This window comes from Tamandua tetradactyla, chromosome 3, assembly GCF_023851605.1.
Source record: "Tamandua tetradactyla isolate mTamTet1 chromosome 3, mTamTet1.pri, whole genome shotgun sequence".
Lineage (NCBI taxonomy): Eukaryota > Metazoa > Chordata > Mammalia > Pilosa > Myrmecophagidae > Tamandua > Tamandua tetradactyla.
This window is the reverse complement of record NC_135329.1, coordinates 66,455,997-66,468,589: the sequence shown is the minus strand read 5'-3', so window position 1 is coordinate 66,468,589 and position 12,593 is coordinate 66,455,997. Positions and strand designations below refer to the sequence as shown.

At 41.2% G+C, this 12,593-nt stretch overlaps 1 long non-coding RNA gene across 2 annotated transcripts in view; it reads left to right on the top strand.

Moving 5' to 3' along the window:
• The window catches only part of LOC143676123 (uncharacterized), a 91,120-nt gene extending 79,940 nt beyond the window's left edge, over positions 1-11,180 (top strand). Inside the window, exons 2-3 of one of the 2 annotated variants that reach the window (XR_013171833.1) lie at positions 2,096-2,155; positions 2,844-3,448. This is a non-coding gene — a long non-coding RNA (uncharacterized LOC143676123). Of the gene's footprint in view, positions 1-2,095; positions 2,156-2,843; positions 3,449-11,082 lie in introns of those variants that run through there. The other variant, XR_013171835.1, reaches the window with a different exon arrangement.
• The last annotated feature ends 1,413 nt before the right edge of the window (positions 11,181-12,593 follow it).

The window sequence follows — 12,593 nt, the reverse complement described above, 5'->3', positions numbered from 1 at the left end:
TATTTACCTATTTCCCTAGCAATTTCTTCTTTGACCCAGTAATTGTTTAAGAGTGCATTATTTAATCTCCATGTATTTGTGAAAGTTCTGGTTCTTTGATGGTTATTGATTTCCAGCTTCCAGGTTGTGGTCAGAAAAATGCTTTGAAAATGCTTTGAATAATTTTAGTCTTTTAAAATTTATATAGACCTGTTTTATGCCCCAGCATGTGATCTATCCTTGTGAACAATGCATGAGCACTACAGAAGAATGTATTTTCTGGTGTTTTGGGGTATAACAACCTGCATATGCATGGTAAGGCTAATTCATTTATCATATTGTTTAAGTTCTCTGTTTCCTTGTTAATCCTCTGTCTGATTGTTCTATCTATAGAGGAGAGTGGTGTATTGAAGTTTTGAAACATTTATTACTCCCTTGAATTTTGTCCATATCTTCCTCATGCTATTTGATTGGACCTTTGACTGGATGCATAAACATTTATGGCTGTTATCTCTTCTTGATGAATTGTCCCTTTTATTAATATGTAGTGCCCGTCCTTGTCTCTTATGACATATTTACATTTAATGTCTATTTTGTCTGTTATTAGTATAGCTACTCCTGCTTTCTCTTGGTTACAGCTTGCATGGAATGTATTTTCACTTTCAATCTATTTGTGTCCTTGTATTTATGTTGAGTCTCTTGTAAACAGCATATAGATGGATCATATTTCTTAATCCATTCTGCCAAATGATATGTTTTAAATGGAGAGTTTAGCATGTTAACATTCAAAGTGATTACTGTAAAGGAAGTTCTTGAGCTTCCTTTGGTTTTTGTTTGTCAAATCTATATATTGTTCTCAATCTCTCTTTTTTTTTTCCTTCTGTATTTCTATCATTTAAGTTACCCTAACTGATACTCTTCCATTCTGTGCCCTCTTCAGACATCCCTCTCCTGTCTTTTTGTTTTCAGCCAACAGAACTTCCTTTAGTATTTCTTATAGGGCATGTTTCTTGTTGACAAATTCTCTAAGTTTTTATCTATCTGTAAAAAGTTTAATCTCTCCTTGACTTTTAAAAGACAACTTCACTGGATAAAGAATACTTGACTGAAAGTCTTTCTCTTTCAGGACTTAAAATATATCATACCACTGCCTTCCCACCTCCATGCCTCTTAAGTAGTCCAAACTCAGTCTTATATGGTTTCCCTTGTATGTGGTGAGTTGCTTTTATTTTGCTACTTTCAGGACTTTCCATTTCTCTTTAACATTTGAGAGACTGAGTAGTACATGTCTTGGAGTAGGCCTATTTAGATTTATTCTATTTGGGGTTCATTGGACTTCTTTGATTCACATATTTATGTTTTTATTAGGGTGGGGAAGTTCTCTCTAATTATCTCCTCAACTAATCTTCCTAGCCCCGTACTTTTCTCTTCTCCTTCGGGGACAGCAATGACTCTTATATTTGCGCTGTTTTTGTTATCCATCATTTCCTTGAGATTCAGTTCCAGTCTTTCCATCTTTCTTGTCATTTTTTTCTTCTGTGTTCTTGAATTCAGTTGTCCTGTCCTCTAAAGCACTTGTTCTTTCTCCTGCCTTTTCAAATCTGCTTCTGTGTGTCTCTAGTATATTTTTATTTGGTCTACAGTATCTTTCATCTCTTCGAGATCAGCTACTTTTTCTATTCATTCAAATCATTCTTTATGCTCTTCTAGTGTCTTCTTGATATCCTTTATGTCATTAGCCAACCCATTGAATTTATTTAGGAGATCTTTTATGAACATCTTTGATTAGTTGTTCCCAATTCTGTGTCTCTGTCAGTGTTTTAATTTGGTCATTTGGCTGGGCCGTATCTGTTTGCATCTTCATGTGCTTTGAGATTTTTCTATTGCCTTCAAGGCATTTTTTATGTTGATAATGTTACTTTGAAAGTTCATATCCCTTACTTGTCTAAGGTTTTGTGTTTGCTTGGGTTTGCATTAAAGGTCTCCTTTTGAACTTGGTTCATCAGTAATTCCAGGCCCAAACCACATGCAGGGGATGCAATTCTATTTGAAGATCTGTTTGAAGCTAGACAGATAGGTAGATTTCTAGACTGCACTTTCTGTTTCTTCCCAACAGATGCCACTCTTGGACCTTCTCTTCACCTCAGGCCCACCTCTCCCCAACTGCAGCAGACAGGTGAGTTGGATGGAGACATGATGCAATTCCGGCCATGTCCACTGGTCTTGGCGCATTATGAAAACCACCAACTCCTGGGTTTGGCGTGGGCAGTGTGCACCTCAGTGGAGAATCCAATTGTGGTCCAAGCAGACTCTTACTTGGAATGATGTTGGACTGTGGGATTGGGTATGTCAGCTGTCCCTTCCCTCAGCCAACCTGGAAATGCCTGGTGGCCTGGCACCGCATGACTCAGGCTCACTTCTTTGGCCATGCCTCTCCACCCATGCACATGGGAGGGCTCCAGGTCTTTGGGGAGATAAGGAATCAGTAGTGAACCCAATGAGTCTCTTTCCCTGGCCTGTTGTCAGACCAGCTCCTCTCTGCATCTCCCCCTCCTCCCAGTCTCTGAGAAATAACCAGATGCTTACAGCAGCCTGTCTCAGGGGTCAGGGGCAAGTACTGTGCACTGGCTGGCTGGTTGTGTGCAGAGAAAGCAATTCTGCTGTCTTGTGGGTTCCCTATGGGAGCTCCCAACTGTGGAGCTGGAAGGGAAGTTCTCCACATCTAGCTGTGGGGTAGTCTGGTGTGCAGGAGAATTCTGCACCCTCAGGACATGCTCCTCCCTGTGCACTCTTGTCTTTGGTGGGAGCATGACTGAGCACACACACGCATCTTGATCTCTCCATTTCTCTACTTTTTCATCTAGGACCCCCTTATATAGAGTTGAAGACCTTTGCTGGTCACTTGCACCCTGGAACTGCCCCCTCCATGTTCACAGAGCTGAGCCAGGTTAAAAAGCACAAAGCAAGAGGCGACTGTCACAGGGCTCCGAGCACAGTTGAACTTCAGGAAGCAGTGCATTGGTGCAGACTCTGGGGCTAAAGGAAGAGGGGCTAGTTTAAGAATCTGTTATGGAAAAGTAGAAAGGAAAGTGGAACCTACCATGAGGATGTGGCCTTTGCCTAAACATAATTAGATCTCGCTAATTACAGTTGAAGGTAACTTTAGAAAATGAATTTGAGGTAAGAAGCTAATTATACAAGACACAATCATTTTGGAAAGAAAAGTATTATTTAACACATTTCCTCATGTGATATGACTCCAGATTGCAAAGTGACTTTTTCTGCATTGGAGTTCACTCAAATCCCATCATGGGTACAATGTGCTTACAGATCTAATTCTAAAAATAACCCTTTGTGTTTGGAACTTATATCTAGTCTACTAAGTAGAGGAAAAAAGAGCTGCAAGTTTCTCATTCTCTTGCTAATACTGGTGAATGGCTACAGAGAACATCATTTATTATTTCTAAGAAATGCCAGGTAGCTGTCAGGGAAATTACCTGATGGCAATTGTTTAAGGATTGCACTCAACAGCACACCATTTTTCCACCTCTGTTAAGAAAGTGGATTTTTCACTTGGAAATTTTTTCCACTGATTTGTTCCATATAAGATCCTGTATCTACTGCCAGGCTGGAAAACTCCACTGGTGTCAAAAGGCATTCAAAGCCCAGTCAAATGGCATTTTATGAAGCCAATGTTAAAGAAGACTTGGGGGAACTCTTTCAGCTGAGTTTTTCTTGTAGGATCTTCTTTGTGTGTTTCACAGTCATTTGAAGAGAAGTACAAATCCAGGGTATGACATTAAGGTGCCATTAATAAAAAATAAAAGTTCTCCTCTCTCTCTTAGATAGTTCTATTTTGGAGAAGAAATCAAGACCAATGAAAAAATGTGCACCAACTCAAACAAATGAGTTGGTGCACATTTATCGTAGATTGCTATCTTTAGTGGACCTACTTTGTATCGTAGAGAATATTCTAGCAGGAGACAGATTCTTTTTTTCCAAATCTAAAATTGGAAACAGGAAGAGGAAGCCCTATTTCCCTGGCCACAGCCTCCCTTCTATGAAAATTTTATGACAAGTTCTGAAGGAAAAGAGTACTCTGTCCCTTGCCTCTGAAAATTTGACATTGATAATTGCATGCCCTCCAACACATGTGCCTACTTAAAACTTAATATAATTAAAATGAAATAAAGTAAGAATTCAGTTCCTCAGTTATACCAGCCACATCACAATGCTTAATACCCGCATAGAGCTAGTGTCTACTATGTTGCACAGTGCAGGTCCGAAAAATGTCCACTACCCTGGAAAATTTCATCATCAATGTGGACTGTAGATTGAGCATCTTGTGGGTACCCATTATGATTGATGGGTGCCAAATTTGGGACTCACTCCACTCTCTCTTTTTATCACAATGAGATAAAGCCTGAAATCAGTCAAAATTGCATTCTCCAATTATTCCTTGTTAGTCAAAATTCTATTGATTAAATTGTCACTTGACTAGAATCTTTTGACGAACACAGCTATGTTGGACTGTAGCAGGACATAAACTTTTCCTAAGTAAAGCTACAGCTTTTGGGACTTGTGTGTTGCAGAAGCTAGCCTAAATTGAGAAATTAGAATTTTAAAAAATGACATTGCAACAAAAACTAAAGCACACAGTGTTAACTTAGCAATCAAGAGGTAAGCAACAAGAAAATAAAGAGCAGACTAGAGAAAACTGAAGAGCCCTTTTACTGTGGGAAAAATATTTGATTAAACTGATCTCTTTGATACAAAAGAAGGCAGAACAGTTGTCTCCTGGGGCTTTAACTCCAGGGGATGGGACAGAAAAACAGGAGGTCAGTGGTGTATATTGTATATAACTGGCTGTATTTAGCAAGGCATTAGAGGAAGATCTTGAGTTTGGGAAAACATTACCTGATTTAAAAGAGAATAGAACGAGAAAATATTTTGGAATTGTCAGGTTTGGAAAAACTGAGCTTGTAGACATAAAAGAGATGAAAGAGACTGAGGAAAGTTTTGAGTAACAAATGTCCACTAGCTCCCAGCCTTTTGTCAAAAATCAGATTAAAAATGTTTCCACTCAAACTTGCTATGTCCAGTACAGTCAAGGCGGCCCCATTAATTTTACAAAGAAATATTTGTGGGCCAGAAATCAAAGACACACATAAGACTGAAACTTATGTTTAAAAATATAACTTCAGGAGCTGCAATGGTAGTTCAGTGGTAGAATTCTCATCTGCCATGCAGGAGACCTGGGTTCGATTCCCGGTCCATGCACTTCCTAAAAAACAAACAAACAAAATAAACAAAAACCAAACAAACAAAAATTCAACAAATGGTGCTGCAATAATGGGGTATGCACATGGAAAAAGAATGCAATGTGAGCCTGCCATGCAGCATACAAAAAATATGTATGTAACTTCATGTGTGGCCATTGGCACAAAAAGGTGATAGAAAGGAAGCAGACAAGTTGTTACAAAGTCTCTATAGGCGCAATATTGCCAAAAAAAAAAGCACAAAAGCATGAACCTGATCAATTGACCCATCAATCAATAACAAATGACATCTTTTGACCATTTAAGAGTTTAAACAACTTCAGACCCCCATATTGCCCCAGCAGAAGACAGTTATGAAACTTCAGCAGCTTCCAAGGAGGGGATATTATTCAATATCTCAGATGTAGCCACAGAGAAAAAGAGCCAGGAGAGAAACTCCCACAGCAGATCAAAATGCTGCGGTAATAAGAAAGAAGGGAGCTCTCTCTCGGGAAGCGTGCTCTGTTTCCATGGCAGGACTCTGCAGGGAGCCTGTGCAGTGAGATTTCAGAGCTGCTAGGCATCACCAGTGGATGGATTTTCTCATGTTTCCTCTTCATAACTGAAGATGTTGCATCCTTCCTTGTTGCTGTTACCTTTGGGTAAGGGTAGGGACATGTCTTTAGTTCATATTGTCATGCCACCCACGACACAACGAGACCAGAGGAAAAAGGTGCATACTGCCCAGAGATGCCACCCCTGGAGCTGCATAGGATTTAGGTGGTCTCAGTGGGGGAGAAATGTGTGTGAAGAAATGAAATGGGTATTTGGTGGCCAAAGGGGTCCTGTGTTACTCAACCATGTCCACAGTCTCCTCTCTGTCGTGGCCTCAGAGCAAGGCTGCCCATCCCAGTTCCCCTGCCGTTGGGTGGGCACTATGGGTAGGTGCTGGCTGTGCGATGCAAGTCTGCTTGGGGGAGGTCATTTTCAGGCCTGGTCCAAGAACTCCTTCACCTGCTATCCTTGCTCTGTCTCCATCTGGCACTGAGTGGAGAGGACCCTGAGATTCTGAAAGAGGGCAGAGCTTTTCACCCTTCCCCGTGGGATATGGAACCTTGTACCTAAGAGTTGGGGCTGCCTCAGAGCAGTTAGCCTTCTCTGATGATGTACCAAATCCCCTAAAAACAGGAAATTGCAACTATGCAAAGAGTGGCAAATATATCATGTGGTGAATGGGCAGGAGAGAGAGAGAGGGTATTTTCCCCACAGTTTCTGTGTCCCAGCTAAGGAAAGGGGAAAGGAGAAGGAGAGGTTCTCCCCCTCCACGAGTACACTCAGGGTAAAAATTGTGCATCCACAACCAAATATATCTTCTTTATTTAATTATTTGGGACACAAAAGGATAAATTTCCTAATTTTATAAAAACATTATAATCAGGCCTACACGATTTCTAAGCTTTATGCAATTCTTAGAAAGATGTTTCACATTCAACTGCCTTGTCTTAAAATGCATCTTCCTGACCATAAAGCACACATAGACCTCGACCTGTGTTTGTCGACAACAATAGTCACAGTCGATTCACCTCTACTTTTCTTAAAGAAAGGAGAAAATATTACATTATGCTGTCATGGGTCCCAGGGGCTAACTGTTAAGGGGATTTCCCCAAGGGATTCTCAAAATAAAATTATCTATGAATGTCCCCGAGAAGTTGAGGCCAGCAGTCTGTAGAAAGTGAGAGCAAGTGCCCAAAGAGTCAGAAAACCCTACGTCTGCCTCATGCCATCATTTTCTCATGCCATCACAAATTTAGCTACATTCAAAATATCACAGGTGAGCTTCTGGTCAAGCCAAACATGAGTGAAGATTGTTATGAAAGGGGCAGGCCAGTTATTTCCATGACAATTTGTAATTTATCACCTTGGAACAGAGTTTTCTGTTTTTCCCTGATTCTCATAAAGTCAAGTGAAGGGGGGAAGGAAGGATGCAAGGCTGGAACAGAGCTCTGGAGAGGGGGTCAGTGGTGGGGACCAGGAGCACAGAATATGGACCTGAGAGCCAGCACGGGTGCACTGGGCTGAGTGACACCACCGCAGGTTTTAATTAAAAAAAAAACTGATTTACACCCCAGGTGACATTGTGCCTACCTGGCATACAGAAATGTCTGCCATTATAAAAGCTGCAAGCTATTATATTAGCATGCTTTTACTGTGTGTGGTCCTCTCCGTTAATGAGGCAATGGTCACGTTAATGAGGCCTCGTCTTGGACCAGATCCCAAACACAGTGGGTAGCCAGTGCAAACCTGGTCTTCTGACTCCACAGGCTTAGGGTGACTCTCTGTGCACACATTCCCCCACCCCATGAGCCTCTGCCTTCCATCCTGCATTCAGCTTACCCTGTCAATTGCCTCTTACTCTCAAGTCACTTGGTAACACCATCATTTTATATTGAGGGCGGGTATGGTTCTGGGTTGAAATAGTCACTTCACTGGTCCCAGTGGGATGCACCCTTATTCCCTGGAATTCCCAAGGACCTGGGGCATGTGGCCACAGCTCACATCAGGCAAAGAGTGAAAATGCACATGGCTGCTTGAGATTAAATTAGTCACATGCTGGCATGACTCAGTATCTTACATACTTTTCAAAAACTGCCATAGATGTTATATTTCTGAAAATATGATGGATTAGACACCCTCGATGTTCCTCATGAAAACAATTCAAACAACTGAAAACAATGTTTTCACAGGATTCATGAAGCTGGCAAGAAAGTAAAGAATCCATGGAAGCTAAAAATATTGTGAAAGTAGAAACCTTAGGAAATAAGCAAGCATTAACACTTTCTTTTGCATGAGAGAATAGATCCCAAATCAATGTGTCTTGAGCCTCTAGTTTGAAGGTGCACAGAATGCCAGAATAGGATATAAAGTTAGAGTTTGTCCAAAGTGCAGAGACAAATAAGAGATCTCAATATAAATTTGTAATCCTATATAACCAAGCCCTGGATTTAGGATGAATGAAGAATAAAGATACCTTACAGAAGGGGAAAGCAAGGAAACATTCCCACTTCAATATTAGTCTAGGAGAATCTCTCACCACAGGACATCCTTCAAATGTGTCTAACCTGCTGCTAATCCCATACAATAAAATTTTCACTTCAGATATTGTATTTTTCAGCTTTAGAAATCCCATATTTTTCATCTTCCATTTCTCACTTTTGAGGTGGTTTTTTTTAGTTCCCTGAGCATGTGTTCAAAGTCCTCATCTGCTGTCATTCTTAGGTGATTGCCATGATGAAATTTGCTCCTGGTTAAGTGAGGCATTTTTCTGCTCTTTGTAGATCTAGTAATTTTTATTGGATGCTGAGCATTGTTAATTATATTGTCAAGAACTGAATTTTGTTGGACATTGTTCTGGTAGGCTCTTAAGTTACTTGCAGTTCATTTTGATACTTTCAAAGCTTATTCTTATGCCTGGTTGGAGAGGTGTAGAATACCCTAGGACTGGCTTAGCTCTGCTTCTAAAGCCTGGCCCTCCTGAGCTCTCACCTGAATGCTGCAGGAGTTCACAGGTGTCTTTTCCCCTGACTGGTCGGAAAGAAAATGTCTCAGCTCCATGGGAGCTCTGTGAATTGCTTGTCTTACAGATCTATGGTCTTTCTCAGGCTGGTCTCATGTATAAGCTTCACTATATACATGCACAGCTTAATATTCAATGACTATCCCAAGAAGACCCTATATAGACTAGTGGAGTGCCTTCTCTATGCAGCTCCCTCTCCTCTAGTACCCTGTACTGGAAATTCCAGCTGCCTCAACCTTGAACTGCAATCTCTGTCTCCTCAACTCAGCAATCACTCCATGCTCTTCTTGGGCTCCCCACCCCACATTACATGGCCATGTTTCTGTAAGTGCCCCCAGGAAAGAAGGGTAACTGTAGGGCTTCCCAGATCTGTTTCCTTGTCTCAGGGATCACAGCCTTCCTATCATCCAAATATTAAAGCGGGTGTTCATTGAAGCCACCATGGCTGTTACACAGTATATGTGGTCAAACTTATTGAACTATTTACTTTAAAAGATGTACTTTATTATATACAAATTATACGTCAATAAAATGAATTTTTCAAACTATGAAAAGATGATAATACTGTAATACCTGTTGCTCGAGGTATCAAGAATTGTTATAAGGGTATAGTAATTAAGAAACTATGGCACACAGACCTGTGGAACAGAATAAAAGAACCCAGGAACCCATACATATATTCAAGTTTCCATTATGACAGACTGGCAATTAGGATCAGTTAGGAGAGCATGTAAAAATATGTGGTGCTAGGAAAATTGATTATTCATATCATAAAAAGAGAATTATATCCCTAATTTACAACATATTAAAAATATATGTTCAATGAAAGACCTAAAGATTAATGAAAGACCTAAATATGAAGGGTAGAGGTACAAAATTCTTGTAAGATAATACAGAAGAATATTTTTATGTTTTCAGATTAGGGAAGAATTTCCTATACACAAAAAACAACAAAATAAGAATATTAATAAGTTTACATACAATTAAAATTTAAAATCTTTCTATCAAAGAATACCATGAAGAACTTGAAATGCAAGTGTCAAATTGTGAGGTGAAAAATGCAACATATAATTGAAAAAGTAGTTTGTTCTAGTTTCCTGGATGCTGAAGCAAATTGAATGCAATGGTTAGCTTAAACAATGGGAATTTATTTTTATTTTAGTTTTGAGGCTAGGAGAAGTCCAAATCAAGGTGTCAGCAAGGTGATGTTTCCTCCCAGAAGTCTGTAGCCCCCTGGGGTTGGCTGCCAGCAATCCTTGGTCCTGGACTTTTCAGTTACCTTGGAAATGCATATGGCGGCCTTTCCTGATTTCTTCTTTCTCTTCTGGGCTCCATTGACTTCTGGCTTCTGGCTGCTCCCTCTGGCTTTCACTCTCTCTCTCTATGACCTTCCCTATAAGGAGTTTGATAACAGGATTCAAACCTATCCTAATTCAGCTGGGACACAGCCTAATGAAGTAACTCATCAAAAGTTCCTATTTATAAGAGTTCACACCCACAGGAATGGACTGAGTTTTTCAGAGAATAAATATGTTTTTCAGAGAATTCATAGCTTCAAACCACCACAGTTAGTACCAAAAAATATATGAGGAAAGGCTACAAATCAATAAGAAAACAAACAAAAAAAAACTTCTTTAGTAAAATGAGCAAGACTGTTGAACAAGAACTTCAAAGAACAGAATGCATAGATGGTGAATAAACATGAAAATATCCAATCTTATAAAAGGGTAGGGTAATGCCTAAAATCCAGTAAGCTATTGCCAAGAGCTAATCTGAACTGTCAAGTGTGACAGTAGCCAATTAGGGCAATCAAAGCCAGATTGGAAATCGCAGTGGAACTTTTACATTGCAATGGATAAGCAAGAAGCTAGCACAGAAGAAAAGGGCTGGACCCTGTTCCATGATCCCTTATAAGATGGCACCACCCAGACACAGGTCCCAGAGGCATCAGCACAGACGGGGGCCATCTCACCGTGGCAGGGGCCTGGACAAAAGTCCCCACCAGTGCTGCAGATCTAGCAGCTGGGAGGGCTCGAGGACTGGAAAAGTGACTTCAAGGTCTCCTCTCCCCACTGATAAGGAGGTCTCAGTGGAGGCGCCCAGGGAAGACCTACTGTTAAGAATGCAGGTATGGCCAAAGCAGGGCCAGCGGGGGGCTGAGTCCTTGTCAGTGGCTCCTTCCAACACTGCAGTCCATACCCCCAGCTCTGCGAGAGGAGGGCGACTCCCCCATGAACTGCCCCCCTAAAACCCTTTAACTTGCTATTTCAGGCCTGAAGAATCACACCTGGGATTGGGACCAGGACCCGGACTCCTAAGATCTCATTTTACACTTACGAAGTCAGCCCATATCCGCTGTTGGCAATCGCGTGAGTATTAGGCACTATTTTGCACTACTGATGGGAGTGAAATTTATTTCAGCCTTCTTAGGGAAAATGACGTTTTCTAGCAAACCTAAAGACTCACAGACTCAAAAGCCTGTCATCTCTCCTAGAAGAATTTATCTAGAGAAACTCTTGCACGGGAGCAAATATTAAAAATATTCTTAGCAGTTTATGATATCAAATAAATGGAAACAACCCAAATATATGCTGGGTTAACATAGATTTTGATTTAATTATACAATGGAATAACACATAGGAGTAAGAATTAGCTACAACCATTTAAAAATAACTAAATGATCAAAAGAAATATTTTAAAAACTGAATATGTTATTTATGGACACTCTGGTACCACCCAAGTGCTGAAAAATCAGCATAGGTGCTGGCCTGATGGGAAGAAAGCTCCTGGAAGTGCTCTGAGGTGCCAAGCAGTGATCCTTTATTTTGGGGCCCTGCGAACATCCAAACATTTCTGACTGGCAGGTGGGCCCAGAGGGGCTTGAGGCAGAGACCAGTCACCTACTGGCCTGGAAGCAGTTCAATATTTTGCAAAGAGGCAATTTGCATAGCCACAGACGCTCATCAGTGAGCACAGCATGAGGAGAGGTCAGCGCGATGACAGACACAAACTTCAACTGGACCCAACTTGGGGCGGGGGAGGGGACACTGCCAGATCCAAGCAGAGCCCCCAGGCTTGCAAATGAGTTTCTGAAGGGTGGGCCGTGCTCTTGCTTCCAAGGCACGTGGTGAAAACACCAGCGTTTGTTTTCGTGCTCATCTTTACCCCCTTCCCCTGCCACAGAATCTACTATTAATATTAAATTAATTATTTAATATGAGCAAAAAAAATGGCAACAACAGATCTTGAAAATGATAAACAGAATTTGAGATCGAGGGAGACTGTTCATTTGGTTAAAAGGATGGAGTTTGCAAGCCAGATGGAACAGTATAATTGCTCAAAGGAGAATTGGCTTCTTCTCGCAGACTTGTGAGAATCACTTACCCAATTCACCCGCCAGTCAGGAGCCCTGGCAGCCAACAAATGGCTTCTAAAGCAGGGGCCACTGGAAGGGAGGATCTTGGAGGCAAGGTTTGAACTAGAAAGTTCTGTCTGTATATACTAGTACTCTGTGTTCTGAATTTTTCTGCCACAAATCTCTTAGTTTGAAGACTAAGGGAAAGGCATAAAAGCATTTTCCAGACCTGCAGAGCCAGCAGTGCACTGTGAAGTAGTCCTGGAAGTATGGGACAGCAAGACGTTTGCTTCAGAAGCTCAGACCCAGCTCCTGGTGAGCCCCACATGCCATCCATGCTGTCCTCGTCCCAGCGAGTCTGGCTGTCCTGCCAGTAGTGGCAGTTCCAGGAACTCACAGCGGTTAATTCCTCCTGTGCATCTACTTT